Source organism: Leopardus geoffroyi, chromosome E1, assembly GCF_018350155.1.
Source record: "Leopardus geoffroyi isolate Oge1 chromosome E1, O.geoffroyi_Oge1_pat1.0, whole genome shotgun sequence".
In the NCBI taxonomy this organism is placed as follows: domain Eukaryota; kingdom Metazoa; phylum Chordata; class Mammalia; order Carnivora; family Felidae; genus Leopardus; species Leopardus geoffroyi.
In genome coordinates, this window is record NC_059330.1 from 37,026,653 (window position 1) to 37,041,615 (window position 14,963).

General features: G+C 44.0%; 1 protein-coding gene across 1 annotated transcript in view; it reads left to right on the forward strand.

The window, feature by feature from the left end:
• Positions 1-14,963, forward strand: part of SKAP1 (src kinase associated phosphoprotein 1) — a 280,282-nt gene that overhangs the window by 258,195 nt on the left and 7,124 nt on the right. The window lies entirely within an intron of this gene.

Sequence of the window (14,963 nt, forward strand, 5' to 3'; positions counted from 1 at the left end):
ATAGGTTCTGTCCCTGAAATAACTTCCTAAAAAGTTCTTTATGAGGTCAATCAAACACATTTTTGGAATAGACACACCTTGCTCTTTAATTAGTGTGTGGATTCCGTAAAGGCAAATTGAAAACCCGTTGTATTTTTAACTCATTGTTTGCCACTTATCTTTATTCTATCAATGGCCAAGGGTTTGTCTCAATTTGAAATATACCATAAGGGCCTTAGGAAACAGACTGGGCTGACTTAACGTACCTTTGAGTGTTTCCAACCGGTCCCCTTAGAACGAGGACCAAATTCAGACCCCAACCTTTTGCAGAAGAGTAGGGAGCCTGCAGGCCCTGCTGACTGAGATCACAATCTTCTAGTGATTTCTTCCAGAGCCCTAATTCAGTGCTATCCTGGTGCCATTCTGGTGCAGCTCCAATACACCAAGAATAAATTGGAAGCAAAGAAGGGAGTGGACATTGGCCTGATTGGTATTTCAAATGCCCGAAAGCAAGGTTTGCCTTGTAATAGAATTTGTGTACATTACCACGCTGGCATTACAGGGGTAATCGAGTTATCCACTCAGGTGTGACCAGGCCTCTGTTTGCCCAGAGCCTGCAGGTGAACAAATTAACTGTTTACATTGTCTGAGGTGCCTGCAGCAGGAGGAGGGGGGAGAACAGAGCCAGACTGTCTGCTGGCCTTCTCTCTCGGTCATGATTATTTTGTTTGTTTTGCATGTCTTTTTTGCCTTTGTTAATGGCTTCTCACTGGGGGTCCCTCTCCTCCATTTAGAAGGGGCTGTGGGGTGACTTTCCCTGCAGTACAGAGCTGTCTGCAGTTACCACGGCTGTTGTATTTTTAAGAGATACCAAAGAACATGGGGAGCCTCCCCTACCTGTTTTTTTAACCAGTCCCCCTCCCCCTCCTCCCTCACGGAAAGTTAATATATCAAAGTTTGATTCAGGGAGAATACGTCGCTGTTCTGGTTCTGTCTGGTTTCTTTCTCCATCTTTTGGACGGTTGTAAGTCTATTTTCATCCCTTACCATTGTTGTAGCGCATTTCTCCCCCCAAAAGCCACACCAGCTGCCTCCCTTCTCCATGTTGTTAATCCCTGCATGTCAGAGGAGGAAATGAGAAGCTAGAAACTCAACTGGAGTTTCCCTCATAAAGCTTCATTCCACTTAACGTTGGCTTGGGGAACATTTCGGATTGGATTTACCTTTATTATATCACCTAACTCAATAACAGTCCTTGGACAGGAAGGAACCTTAAAAGGCCACCCAATCCATTCCCTTGCCTCTAAGAAGCACAAATGAAACAATTCAGACAGATAGGAAAGGAGATCCCTCTACCATTAGCTGTTTGTCTATTCAGACCTTCAATAACTCTTAACCTCCGCAATTTTCTTTTCTCATATGAATCCTAAATTCATTCCACTTTAACCCCAACCGGCTTGATTTGTTGGAATCAGTTATCCTCTGCAACCTGCCTCTCACACCTGGAGGAAAAGAACTGACTCAAGTCGAGGTTAGTCCAGAAAAATGGTATCCAGAAATCTACGTGTTACTTTTCTCTCTGACCGAAAAACCTTTGTTAAGGGAAGAAAGGCCTGCTGGTTTAGGAACCTGGAGAAGTCTATTTCCCCCAAGAAACATAAGACAAGACACAACTGGGACAGCTCAGCTTGCCTCGACCAGTTTCCTCACCTGTAAAATGAGGCAGTTGTGTTGGGTGACCTCTAAGTTTCCTTCCACCTCAAGCATTCCTGTTGTAAACATGATGAGACAGATCCCGCAAAACTGCTAAAGAAATCCCACACAAAAATGCATTTAGCTTTAATTATGTATTCAGATTAAACGAATTTAAAATTTTCAATTATAAGCTCTTTTGTTTTGGGCCCTCATAAATGCCTCTGGCTTTCCCCTCTCTCTTTGCATGATAAAACAAATATGTTGGGGCACCTGGGTGGCTCAGTCAGTTAAGCATCCAACTCTTGGTCTCGGCTCAGGTCATGCTCTCACAGTTCCTGAGTTTGAGCCCCGCGTGTGGCTCTGAGCCGGCAGCGCAGAGCCGGCTTGGGATCCTCTCTCTCCCTCCCTCTCTGCACCTCCCCTGCTTGCTCTCTCTCTCTCTCTCTCTCTCTCAAAATAAATAAATAAACTTAAAAAAAAAAGATATATTAAAAAAAGAAAAGAAATACGGTGGGAGCAGGCTAAGAACAGGCAGTGGACCCTGGATGAGGAAGTGGGGTGGGGTGGGGGCTTTATTCCTGGGCATCTGCTATTGTTAGTAGTTGCCCAAACATGACGCAACCTTGAATCCTAGAACACTAGGGCCGGGAGAGACTGTTAGGGTCTTTAGGCAAGAATGATCCCAGAAAGAGAGCTATTTGTCCTTTTTAAAATGAAATTTCCAGAGACGATGACTGGCTGGGCAAGAAAGATACCAAATACCCATCACCTGTCCTATTCTTAAGGAAGCTGGTCAGTAACAGATGAGTTACTTACATGACCCTGAGCAAAGTCACTCAATCCTGCTTATCTTCAGCTTTCTCATCTGTAAAAATGGGAATAACTTCCGTTCATAGGGGTTCTGATGCTTGCCCTAGAGAGTGTGTGTCAAGAAGTACCTGGCATCTAGGAAAAGGCAACTATTATTACATTCATCTCTTTTCCGCTAACAAGAAAGTAAACTGCTGGGGTCAATACGGGGTACACACTAGGCGTTCAGTAAATTATTGGTGAAGTGAGGGAGGAAAACCAGGTAGCCTGTCCCACCGAGAACTCTTCATAGAGACACTCAAAAGCACAAAGGCTCCTTACTTGGAAGTAGAAAGCCATCTAGTGCAGAGCCCTACACGGAAACCCACGTAGCCTTTCCTGGTCTGAGAGATTGTGTCACTGACAAAATTGATGGATTGTTCAGACTTCTCGTTGGATGAGAGGCCAGAGCCACATATCCAAGCTCTGAAACAGTAACCAACGGGGCGCAGGCAGCAGCAGCCCTGCTGACCTCCCCTAACACAGCCATCCATTCCTAGGCCCCATGCAGTTTCGTGCCCACTTAATCCACCGAGTTCCAATTTGGGTCTTAAAATATATTGAAGGGAGATTTTAATAACGAAGCCGATCTGTGCGTCCAGCGGATGTTCTCTGGGCCCGGATATATTCCGAACAGCTTTTTCTGGTCCAAGAACTGAGCTCCGTTTCCACCCGCTGCAGGGACGCAGCTCAGGCCACAGCGGGGTGTTTAGCGCTCTTCAGTGGCTCCAGATTGTGGCGCTTGTGCAGGTCTCCTCATACGTAACCGATGGCTCCGGAGAGCCTGCCTCTCGTAAATTACTTCCCACGATGCCTGCGACCACCGCAGAATTCAAGTTTGAATAGAGCAGGAAAAAGGTGTTTGAAAGGCCTGTTCACTCAGCTGCATTTTAATTTCCTTTTCAATCTTGTCCCAATTAATTTCACAGAATTAATCTCACAGAAGCAAACTCGGCAGCATTGAGGCTGCGGTTTTAGTGTGGCGGTCGCTCTGCCTGAACATGAAATAGGAGCTAATATAAAAATCCATCTGCTGTGTTTGAAATACACGCCGGCTGCTGCTCAGTCCTGTCTGACATTCCAAACATCAACAGCGGGGAAAAGTGATTTGGGGGTTAGTGGCCATCAGTACTTGGCAGGGGTTCAACAACAGGTGTACTCCAAAAATCCATTCAGCCTGGGCACCAGGCATGACAGGGCAGGTGCTGAATCACCCTCCGTGCAGTAACGCTGTGCCCTGGCTTAGTTCCTTTTATCTGCAGACCCTAAGACCCTTCTGTGGACCAGCACTGCTATGGGCATTTATTTTAAGTGGAAGAAAGGGAGGTACAAAGCCCCTACTTGGATAAGATGAGTCACAAGTCCCAACTTTCAGAGAAGTGACTCTCCTACTGGCTCCTAGGTCTCTCACTAGGGAAACCTTTTTCTTAAGGACTAAAGGTGCTTGTTCTGCTGTGCGGGAGAACTTCAGTAAACGCCCATTTAAAGATTAACCCACCTGGGGACTCCTGGCTGGCTCAGTCAGTGGAGCGAAGGACTCTTGATCTCAGGGTTGTGAGTTTGAGCCCCACGTTGGGTGTGGAGATTACTTAAAAATAAAATCTAAAAAAAAAAAAAAAAAAAAAAAAAAATTAAGCCTCCTATGCTCCAGCAGATAAGGGCAAATTAAAGAGACAAAAAGAGGGGCGCCTGAGTGGCGCAGTCGGTTAAGCGTCCGACTTCAGCCAGGTCACGATCTTGCGGTCCAGGAGTTTGAGCCCCGCGTCAGGCTCTGGGCTGATGGCTCAGAGCCTGGAGCCTGTTTCCCATTCTGTGTCTCCCTCTCTCTCTGCCCCTCCCCCGTTCATGCTCTGTCTCTCTCTGTCCCAAAAATAAATAAATAAACGTTGAAAAAAAAATTTTTTTTTTAAATAAAAAAAAAAGAGAGAGAAAAAGAATCTCTTTCTCAATTGACTAGAAAGGAGACAAGGTCCCTAAGTGAGATCCTGTATTTAAGGTAAACTGAGTCAGTAGGCTACATCTCTGGGGCTTATGTGCTGTGCCTCAGTTCTTGGCCTTAGACCCCTCAAAGATTTGCCCAACTACTTAACCCCATGGCGATCGGCCTTGGAGCAACCAGCTGGGTACCACGGAAGGTTTATATTTATATGGTGGCTTAGCTGGGGTGGGAAGATGTTCTCATGGACCAAACACACCACGCTTTTGTTGTGTTCTCTGCCAGTGCTGTTAACATGGAAACAGAGAGCCTTACAGGCAAAGTTAAGTGTAACATCACACTCGTGATGCTGTCAAAAGGCTTTGGGCCTTATGAGGATGAGGATAGACCGACTTTGTCGCCCTGAGTGACATTTAGCATCTAGTGAGGGATTGAAGATACTTAAAATTAGGCTGGATCCTAGCTCCAAACCCAGCTCCTTGTAATCTGGATGCAGCGGGTCTGTTCCTGGCACACCTGGACTGTGTTATGTCTGTTATAATAGGGTTTTTAAAGCCCCGTGTTCTCCACCCACTCCCTCAAAGGACTACTTAAAGAGAGTAGACCTTTTCCCCTCCCTTGACCCCCTCTCCTCCAGAAGAGATTTGTATGTTGTAAAAATTATCTGAATGCAGCCGTACTTGCTCTTCTAAGTGTGCTTAGTTGAATGTGACAACAAGCCTCATAAAAACAGAGAAGTTAATTCCTTCAATTGCTTTAAATGAAGGGTTGGGTTTCTTTTTTTTTTTTTTTTTTTTTTTTTGGTTTTTAAATTTCAGGGCTCTGAGGGAAAGGAGGTGTTTGGTGACATCTAGTGTCCATTTAGGACTTCCTCAGGCACCATTACCCTCAGCCTGGCTGAGTGGGGGGATGGGCGGGTTATTTGGGAGGTAATGCAGGGGTAGTAAGTGGGGAGAATATAGGCCTGGGGCACAGGCTGCCCAAACAGTGTGATGAAACTGATCAATGCCTGTCAAAGAGCAATTATTCACCTCTGACCCAACCAAAGGGGGCGAGTGAGGGGGATACCATCGGAAAATATCTTTTCTTATTTATGATGATACGAAAGAGAAGCAGAACCTGTCCCCACCACCCCATTTCATGTTAACAAGCAGGTCCACACTGTGCTGTGATGACGAAGATGATGATGGTGGTGGTGTTTTCTCTCATTAATAACCCCAATGGGAGTCTATAGAGTCAGGAGGATGGGAATGGGATTTGGGGTCAGCTGGAAGGCAACGGTCATACACCGGTCAGATTCAGTAGAGGCCATTCCTTTCCCCCAGACAGGAACCAATCGTCTAGAACAAACCCTGGCAGCCTCATTCCTTCCAGGTAATTTTTATAAATGAGGGGACACCCATTCCAAGAGAGGACAAAAGGGAGAGGATGCCTCTGTGTGTGTGTGTGTGTGTGTGTGTGTGTGTGCATATGCATGCATACAAACCTAACAAGAGCCCCAATTGCATATCAACCCTATCCTCCAAACTCTGGCCATTTATTGTAAAACCCGTTTTTTTAAAGAGAGTAAGATTGGCATTTTCCACTTTACTCTCCTTACTCTAAAACTGTTGTCCTGGACAGGAGCTGTCACTTTCTACACACACACACACACACACACACACACACACACACCTTTCAGTCAGGTGGAAAGTCCCAAATCAGATAATTAACTATGAGGCCCAGACAGAAATGTTTACCTAGAACCATATAAGCCATGGCAGGGTTAGGTTAATGCTCAGAATCGCCCGATGCTTTACCAGCTCCAGTGCAAAAAAATTCCAGCCATTTATTTTGCAGTGAATTTATAACAAATGCTGTTAAAGGCTTCGTCTTTTGACAGAGGTAATAATAAATTCACTGTTAAAGACGGTAGTTTAATTCCTTATACCTCCAATACTGCACAGAATAAACCATATTCATCACTGAGTAATTTTTTACCACATAAATCTTTAAAACTAACCGGTGAAGGCTGTTGAGACTGAAATATTGTGAATTTATTAGATATGCCCATGTAGTATTGGATTCAGAGGTTTCCATTCGAATATATTATGGGGAAAATTTGTGTCTTTAACTGTGACATTCTCTCCATTTCCCACTGCCAGTATTATAACAAGCGGCTCCTCCAGAGTCAACTGCACGTTTATTAGACAGAGATTTAGTAATAAACTCCTCACTAATCTGCCAAAGAGGCTGGATGACATTTTGGTGAGATGCTCTATTTAAAAGGAGTCACAAAAGCTTTGTTTCTGTGTAATTATTTTCTCAAAAGGAGCTCAGCCTCCCCAAACCTCTGCCTGCCAGCATTTCTTGGTAGTGTATGGATCCAGCTCTCCCACCCAACTAGCAAAATATTAAAAGCCAATTATAACCTCATTGCAAACATACAGGGCAGTAACTTCCAAGCAGTTTATAGGATTAGTTAGCGGGGGAGGGGGCTTGGGGCAATTGGTGAGAACAGAGAAAAGCTGGAATTAGCAGACACTGCCAGACATATGGTATTTAAGGGCTAATAAAAAGATTATATTGATCCTCAAACGAGAAATAATAGACAATGGTTTCAGAAAACTTGCTATTTAAAAACTTTCTTCTTGACATATGACACATTAAAGATACAATTAAATCCTCAGATTTGAGCAAAAATCCTTTTACTCTACCATATTAATTTTGAGTGAAAATTCTGTGCCTGTTAGATGAGAATACTCTGAACCTTTCTCATGATTTTGCTAGTGAAGTGACATTTAAACTAACCAATTGATTATATCAAATTGTAATGCCCTCTCCAGTTTCATTAAGGAAACATTAATATTGCCAGAATGAAAAATATTTTTTTTTCATTTAGATGCAGAAATATACTTTTTTTTTTTAGCAAAAATCTTTGGCAGTTTCTCTGTTGCCACTATTCCCACTAATATTCTGTATTTGGGAAGAATTCCAGATACTAAAACTTCCAAGGAACATTGTGAACTTTAAGATTCTTTTTTAATAAAATCAAATCAAATAGGTTTTTAACTGTTAAACAAAGGAGAAAAATCTCCTGGCAGTGCGAGACTGCAGCCCATCAGAATAATTGTTAAAAGACAGAACCCGGCTAGAAAGATAAGCATAATACCAGCAATTAATATTCAGCATTTCACATTATAGTCAAGAGGATGTGTTTTTCTTTGTGATGTGGCTCATAAGCTATGAGTGTTGGGAGCCAGACTCTGAGCTCTGTCTTCTTTCTGTGCATGAGGATTAAGGAGGGGGGAAAAAAAAAACCCAGCAACAACCATCCTGCTCCATCTGTAAATGAACAAACATCTTGATTTTATAGCTATTTGCTTTGTAAAACTGAGGAATGAAACAAAAATTACTGGATGCCTAAGTAACACTTTAATTCCGAATTCATTTACGCTGTAGCTATGTAGTTGTCACAAACCATAATGCAGTATTTAATTAAAATAACAGAAGTGCATCTAGATATGTCCTGGGGTAGCTATCACCAAATTATAGTCTATGCCATCCGTATTTTATTTATGAAATGGCAGATTCTAAGGTGCAACTAGGCTGATACAACAGCATAAACATTTTTAAACCTGCATTTTTATAAAGGCTCTTTTTTTTTTTTCCTGCTGTGTCTTTAAATATTTTCCTCCTATCGTTCTGGGGTTTTTTAGTGGGATTGTTTTGATGTCGATAAAGATCTCGCTTTCTAACTCTTGCGTTTCAACTATTGACCTCCTGAGTCTTCTGGCTGTGAGAGCCCCCCGTCTGTTGTCATGGAAAGGCTTGAGTTTTCACTGGAGCCGCAGCAAGCATGGGACATCTTAGCAGAACTTGGACGTGGATTCCAAGAGGGTAGGAAAAAAGCAACCCCCTTTTCAGACTCGGTATGCTTGTTCCCATACAATCTTCCTTGCACCTTTTTTCCCACCTATAAATACCCATTATAGTTTACACGCTTGCTTGCTCTACTTTGTGAATGTTCACATGCAGACATACTGCTCCTTTTCATAAACGCATAGCATCTATCTTACACGCACCCACCATCTATCTCCTCGTTCACATTGGCTGTCCCATCCACCTCCTTGTCTGTAGAATTATGTTCAGCAAGGTCCCGATTTATAGGAAATAAATAACGAAAATGGAACGGACTGGGAAAGATAATCGAAACATTCAAATTGTTATTTTTCACTGTACTTTCCACAAACAGAGCATCCGTAAACACCTAGCAAAGGTGCTGGCCGATTCCTAAAACGCAGTGCCTTATGGAACATTCTGAGCCGGGCAAGGTCTCTGCGTTGTATCTTTCCTGTTCTCTCTCTGTCTTGCTTTTTGGTGCTTCAAGACCTCACCATTTTTAAAGGGCAAATGATGCCGTGCTGTTATTTTCATTCTTTCTGCTGCTTATTTATCCTCCGTCTAATGACAAGTTTTTGTCATCATTTATCCTCTATAAGACAATACTAAGAATTTTAAAACAGAAATAATCGTTGCAATCACCTTTTTAAAGAAAATAGCCCTTGCAATTGCTGTGTAAAGATATTCCAATAATGGTATCCTCGGATCACAGCCTGATCCTACAGCAAAGGTCTTTTGGAGAGAGTGTTTCTTATACACACTTGTAATTATTTTAGCCCCTTTCACAGGTCACATAGAAAGTTAATTTCAATCGCTGCTAATTTCCGTCCAACAAGAGTGCGGTACTTTCAACCACCCAAAATAATTGGATTCAAAACAAATTTAGGAAATTGAGTGTGTTAGAAAGCAAATAAAAATATCCTTTTGGTAAGGAGGAGGGTGAAAGTAGTAAAAATGGCCTTTTTTTTTTCCCCTCCCTTCTTTCCCCTTCACAACTTTGCCATTAAAGTTGCACCTACAGCTAGAAGTTTGTCCGTGAAAAATGGTCATTTTGTTTCTCTGCTCAAAGAATGTTATTAAAATGCTAATTTAAAAGAAAAAGGAGTTAAATATCTAGCGATGGTGCATTCTAATTGCAACCATAATGAGCTCTCTAAATGTGCGTGCCCCTGACACACACAGAGCATAAACAGCAGTAAACAGATCATTAGTACCCGCGTTCATTTATTCTGGCGACCTTACCATGACCCCACCGAGGGTAGGGTGAAAAGCAGGTGGATCTGGCTGTGACACCCCCTAGAGGGATCCAGGAAATGAAGCTATAAGCGGTTGTCATGGAAACGCCTATGTGTGCAGATGATGTAACACACCGACAGGCTGTAGGGCTCCGCAACTGGGACGTTGCCTTTCCCTCGCCGGAACAATCTTGAGGATTAAATTATTCATTTCTTTAATTCACAAAGCAAAAGGAATCCTAATTTTCTTGGTGATGTGCAACTCTCTTTCATTTGTCTAAGGTCTGGAACATGGTGACTTATCATCCCCTCTTTCTCCGAAACCTACCCCAGCTTCCTACATCCTCGCCCAAGTCACTGAATCTGGCAGAATCAAGTGGGGGAAAGGCAGAAATCTGATGCTCAACATCTGTACTTTAAGAGAGAAAACCTAAGGTTTTAAGCTGAAATTAATAATACAGACCGCGTCCCTTTCTGGTGAGGGCATGTAGTTGACCAGGGACCGAGAGCATACCTATCCTGAACAAGATGGCTTTGTGTGGAGCAGGGCAGAGTTAAGCATAAAGCAGAGAAGGCACCAGCCCCAAATGAGCACATCACCCTCGCAAGGTGCGAGAAGAAGAGATAAGAGAAAACAAGCATCTGCTCGCCCCCCTTCCAAGTCCAATTGAGGGAATCGAGATTAATAAAAATAATTCTTTGGAGAATGATTCCACTCTATCCTACCCTGTTTTGTACCAAACAACCTCAATAACCTTACGGCAATCGTAGAATAACGTTTCTTCTTCTTTTTCTTTTTTTTTTTTTTTTTTAAGGAAGCAGAAAAGACGATCTCTGGAAATTATTTTAAAATAAAAAATATCCTGGCCTGCGCCTCTCCCCCCGCCCCCCCCCTCCCCATTGCACTTTAGATGAACCTGTGATATTGTAGCAATGGCCCTTGAAGTGCAGTGGGGAGGTGATTTAGGAGAATATTAAAGGCAATGTGGAGATTCAAGGCGCCTCTCTCAGGGAGATCTGGAGAAATACGCAGCACAGATGGGCCGAGCAGATTAAACATTTCCGTCACATTGTTTCCAAATTGTGTTGTGGTGCCTGAGGCTGGTACTGCGGTCAGAGCAAAACAGAGCGGTGCAGAGCTGCGAGCCGCACAGTTTATGGAATACATATTAATACGCCGGTCTCACATGGTATCACAATTCTATCAGCGCCGAAATGCTGCCGTCTCTATTGTTCCTGAATTCTGCACTTGGCGCCTTGTTTGCTCCCATCTGCGGAGTGTTTACCTTCCCTTTATCCTTCCTCTCTCTTTCAGGCAAAGTTCAAGTCGTGTGTGTCTTCCTCTCATTTCTCTTCCCGCCTTCCCTCTTTCCTTCACGGCTTACGATTTTTCTGCCGTGCACAGTCTGTGTTTTGCACACACCGTCATCACCAACAATGTCCGGTCTGTGCGCGGGTCCTGCATACCAGCCTGGCCTCGACGTGATCATTATCCACTCACACCCGGTTTTAGGACATGAGCTCCAGACTTGAGGCTGAATTTCCCCCTTTGCCTTCCACGGCTCTTGGACCCTCCATCTAGCTGACACAGTCCTCCCCAGAACACCAACTCTTAGCTGTACAGTTGTCACCATGCGCCCCCCCCCCCACCTGCTGTTGCTGACCACCCAACCTTTCCGGGCCCCCTTTCTCACACTGTCACATACCTTTCCCTCCTCCCCAGTCCAGGCCCATCAACCTCCAGGTTAGCAAGTTCCCTGAAATGTAATAATAAATAAAACTGGTTCAAATGAGACAAATTTAACAATTCATTCTTATTCTGATTTATAGACCAAAACCCTGAATAATGGAAAAAAGAGAAAGTGACTGCCAAGAACTTAAACCATGGTTTGAAACAGCCCAGGGAGGCAGCCAAGCTACCCAAGGTTTCAGCGGAGCGCTGAGCGCTCCAGTCAGTCCTCTGACAGCTTCCAACATCACGAACCCACCGTCCACCTGACTGACCACTTCCTTTTTCCTTCTGCAAAATGTCTCCACAAAACCTCTTATGCTGCAAAGCAGGCACCTGCTTGTCTTTGGTGAACGATCCCTTTCCCCCGCCTTGCTCTCCTCAGCAGTTGGAAGGGCGCTGAGTTAGAGCCCTCAATTTATTTAATAATTTATGACATCCTCAGAAAGCATTAAATTTCCAAAGCTGGATTTAAGGAGTAGAGAAACTGAGGGCCAACCCAAGAGTAAAAATACGATGTTTTTGGCTGACCATGGGATATTACAATCTACTCTGCTTAGGAATTCGAATTTCCCATCCTTACTTATGATGATGTCAGATGCAGAACCACTGATAAAAGAAATAAGCAATCATAAACCAATAATTCTGTGATTCATTGGCCCTTCCCATACATATATCGGGCACCTATCGATCTCTCATGTCAGGAGCTGACTGATTGTTCTCTTGAAGAGGAATCCTCTTATTTACAAGCGCTGATACAGTGAACTTTGATGGTTAAAAGAACAAAATGTGAGACATTTTCCGGGAATCTTGTTCCATGGAGGCTTATCGAAGCCCAATTCAGGGTGAACAGAGAACATCTCTGTTAGGAGCATTCTCAGGGTAGACAGTGTCAAGCGGCTTGTTCCCAAAGCCATCATGTGGCTTTGAACAAGAGCCATGAGAAGACAGCACAACTTTTAAGTCACAGTTAAAGGGATGGGGCCTTAGTGGTACACCTGAAAGTAATATAACATTGTACATCAAGTATATGTCAATAATAAAAGAAAAAAGAGAGAGAAAGACGGTGCCTTAGAAGGAATGAGCAAGCCTGGTCAGCCTTAGAAGAAGGAGCAGACTCTTCTGCAGCTAGAAGGCTGAAGCCTAGGAAAGCCAGCATGGCAGGAACGAGGATTCCTGATTTCCTTTCGCTGTGTTTTTAAACGCGGAGGCTGGGGAGAGGGTGGATGGAGATGGCCACACTGGGCCAAAGTGCGGATCCAGGCCAGAGAGATCATTGTATTTTCCCCCAAGAGCACTGGTTCATAAACTGTAGAGGGTTCACAAACCCTTCGAGCATCTGACAGAAGTTCTGGACCTCACCCCAGGGACAAGACACATGTACACGTGCACACACAATTTTACACCAATTTCAAGGAACTCAAAGATCCCTTCGTGTCCATCCATGGACAGGCCAGGGGTTCGCAGACTCCATTTTAAGAATCTGTGCCCTAGAGGGTGGTGCTTTCCTTTTGTCGGAACAGCCTAGGATTCACTGAGCCTAGAAATTGAATTCTTATCCCAAGACAGGATGGTCATTCCAGGTCATGTCTGTGCTACTCCAGGGGAGCCATGGAAGAGCTTATACAAATAGGAACCAGCAGGGAGGAGAGAAATTAAAATGTAGCAATCATGGAGTAGGGGTATTTAATCTCTTTTAAGGCTTATGATAGGCGCCTGCTGGTTTTCCCCCTGATATCCCCTGACACCTACTGACAGGGTATTTGCAGCACCACACAGGGACTCAGGGCCCTGTGACAGGAGGAGCGCTGAGGAGGTCCATGATAGTCTTGAAACCATAAACAGCAATAGGAAACCACTGGAGGCAGAGTCAAGCTGTGCAACGTGCCCGTGGTTGGTGGCCATACTGCTTTTTGTTTATAGAATTTGCTGTTCTTTTTATGGCAGGTTTGGTAGGGTTGGGTTTTTTTTCCTTGTTGATGGAGATTAGCAGCATAAATCCTTTTATGGCAGTGTGCAATCCCCCATAAACACTTCTGATTGTTGCTGATGGTGAGCGCTGTGTCTATTTCAAGTTCACTCAATGTTCTGCTCATCTAGGCCAATAGCTTGTCCAGCCAGATAAGGGAGTCCAAATAACCAACCTTTACTTTTAAGATCCCTTCATTTGGGGAGTTCAAGGAGGTGGGACAGGGTTGGTGTTGAGGGAAACGGGTATTTAATCAAGCCTCAAGATAATAATGATGAGAACAAACCACACGTCGTACTATTTTTGAGTGAAAAGCTTCTAAAAAGACTTTGTGAGGACAAGCAAGTGCCTATGTTAAGGGCTTGTTTCCTCTTTAAAAAAAAAAACAGCTTTTTATATTCTTATCTAAAGCATCTTCAGTTAACAATTTTGTGTAATTAACCTCTTAGCTCTACCATACATGATGTATATAGAGTTAAGGACTGAGGAGCCTGTACAGTTCTGATTCCTTAACATCATGGCCACATATCCCCACCTTGGAGGTAGAAACACTTCCGCGTTGAGGATTTTAGGTCTCCCGGGAGCATCTCAGCACTTTTTCTGGTTTTTCAAAACATCTGGGCACAAGAAGTCAAACTTCATTGAAAACATTGATCCCAAGAATTCAGTTCTCTCTCCCATCTCAAAACTAAAATCCAAGGATCAGCAACTTCATAAAAATGCAGTAAATTAGCACCTCTAGACAAGAGCAGAGTTCATTCAGAGCCGGGGTCTGCCTGGCTGAGCCAGTACTCTCTCCATTTTAATAGTTTAATAAAAATTAGCATAATTAACGAACATCTGTATGATCCAGAGTGGTGCAATTTGGCACTTGGAAACGAGGGCTTAAACATGATTGCTGTGAGTTTAATGTTGTTTTAATTCTTTTTGGCACTGTGCAGTGAAATGAACGTTTGGTGGTGATAGTTCTCGGCCGGATCTCATCTGCATTTTTCTCCCTTTGATTATGAGCAATTGTGGACTCCCCAGCAATTCATCAAAGTAGAAATTATTTTAAAATACCTCGTGGTGTTCAGACTGGGCTGGGGCAATGCATGGGGGGTGGTAGCGGAAGAGAAGGCTAGAAATTTTCCATTCATGCTTTAAACATCTCAGGCCCTGCAGCCCTTTTTGCGTCTCCAACCAAGGGATGAAATCTGGAAAAACCAGTCAGATCCCAAGACCTGTAGGTGCTTTGATTAAGCTCCTAGGCTCCCACAGCAGGAGGCTTATGGTCTCTGAGATGGTGCCATCCTCCTTACGCTCTGCCTGCTCTTTTGTTTTGAAGGGCAAAGAGTTGATTTCACTCATTGCGGGTCTCACCGCTGTGGTAAGGCTACTACATCTGCGGTCGGCAGGGTCAGTGCTCCCCTCGAGCAAGAGCCCGCCGACTGGGAGCCTGGCCTTAGCAGGTGTCCTGCTGAGGCTCATCTGCTCCCGGTTTGCACCCTCTTCGAGCTGGCAGAGAGCGCCTTCCCAAGGCTTAGTCCCTGCTCTTGGCATTATGGCCAAAGGCGGATGCGACGAAGCAGGAGTCAGAGTCAGGTGTCTTGACCCGTCCCTAGGAAGGGAATGCCCGATCTGAGCCCCTCAGGTGATGAAGACGACACCATGTGGCAGGTGGAAGACCACACTTCACACATGTTTCAG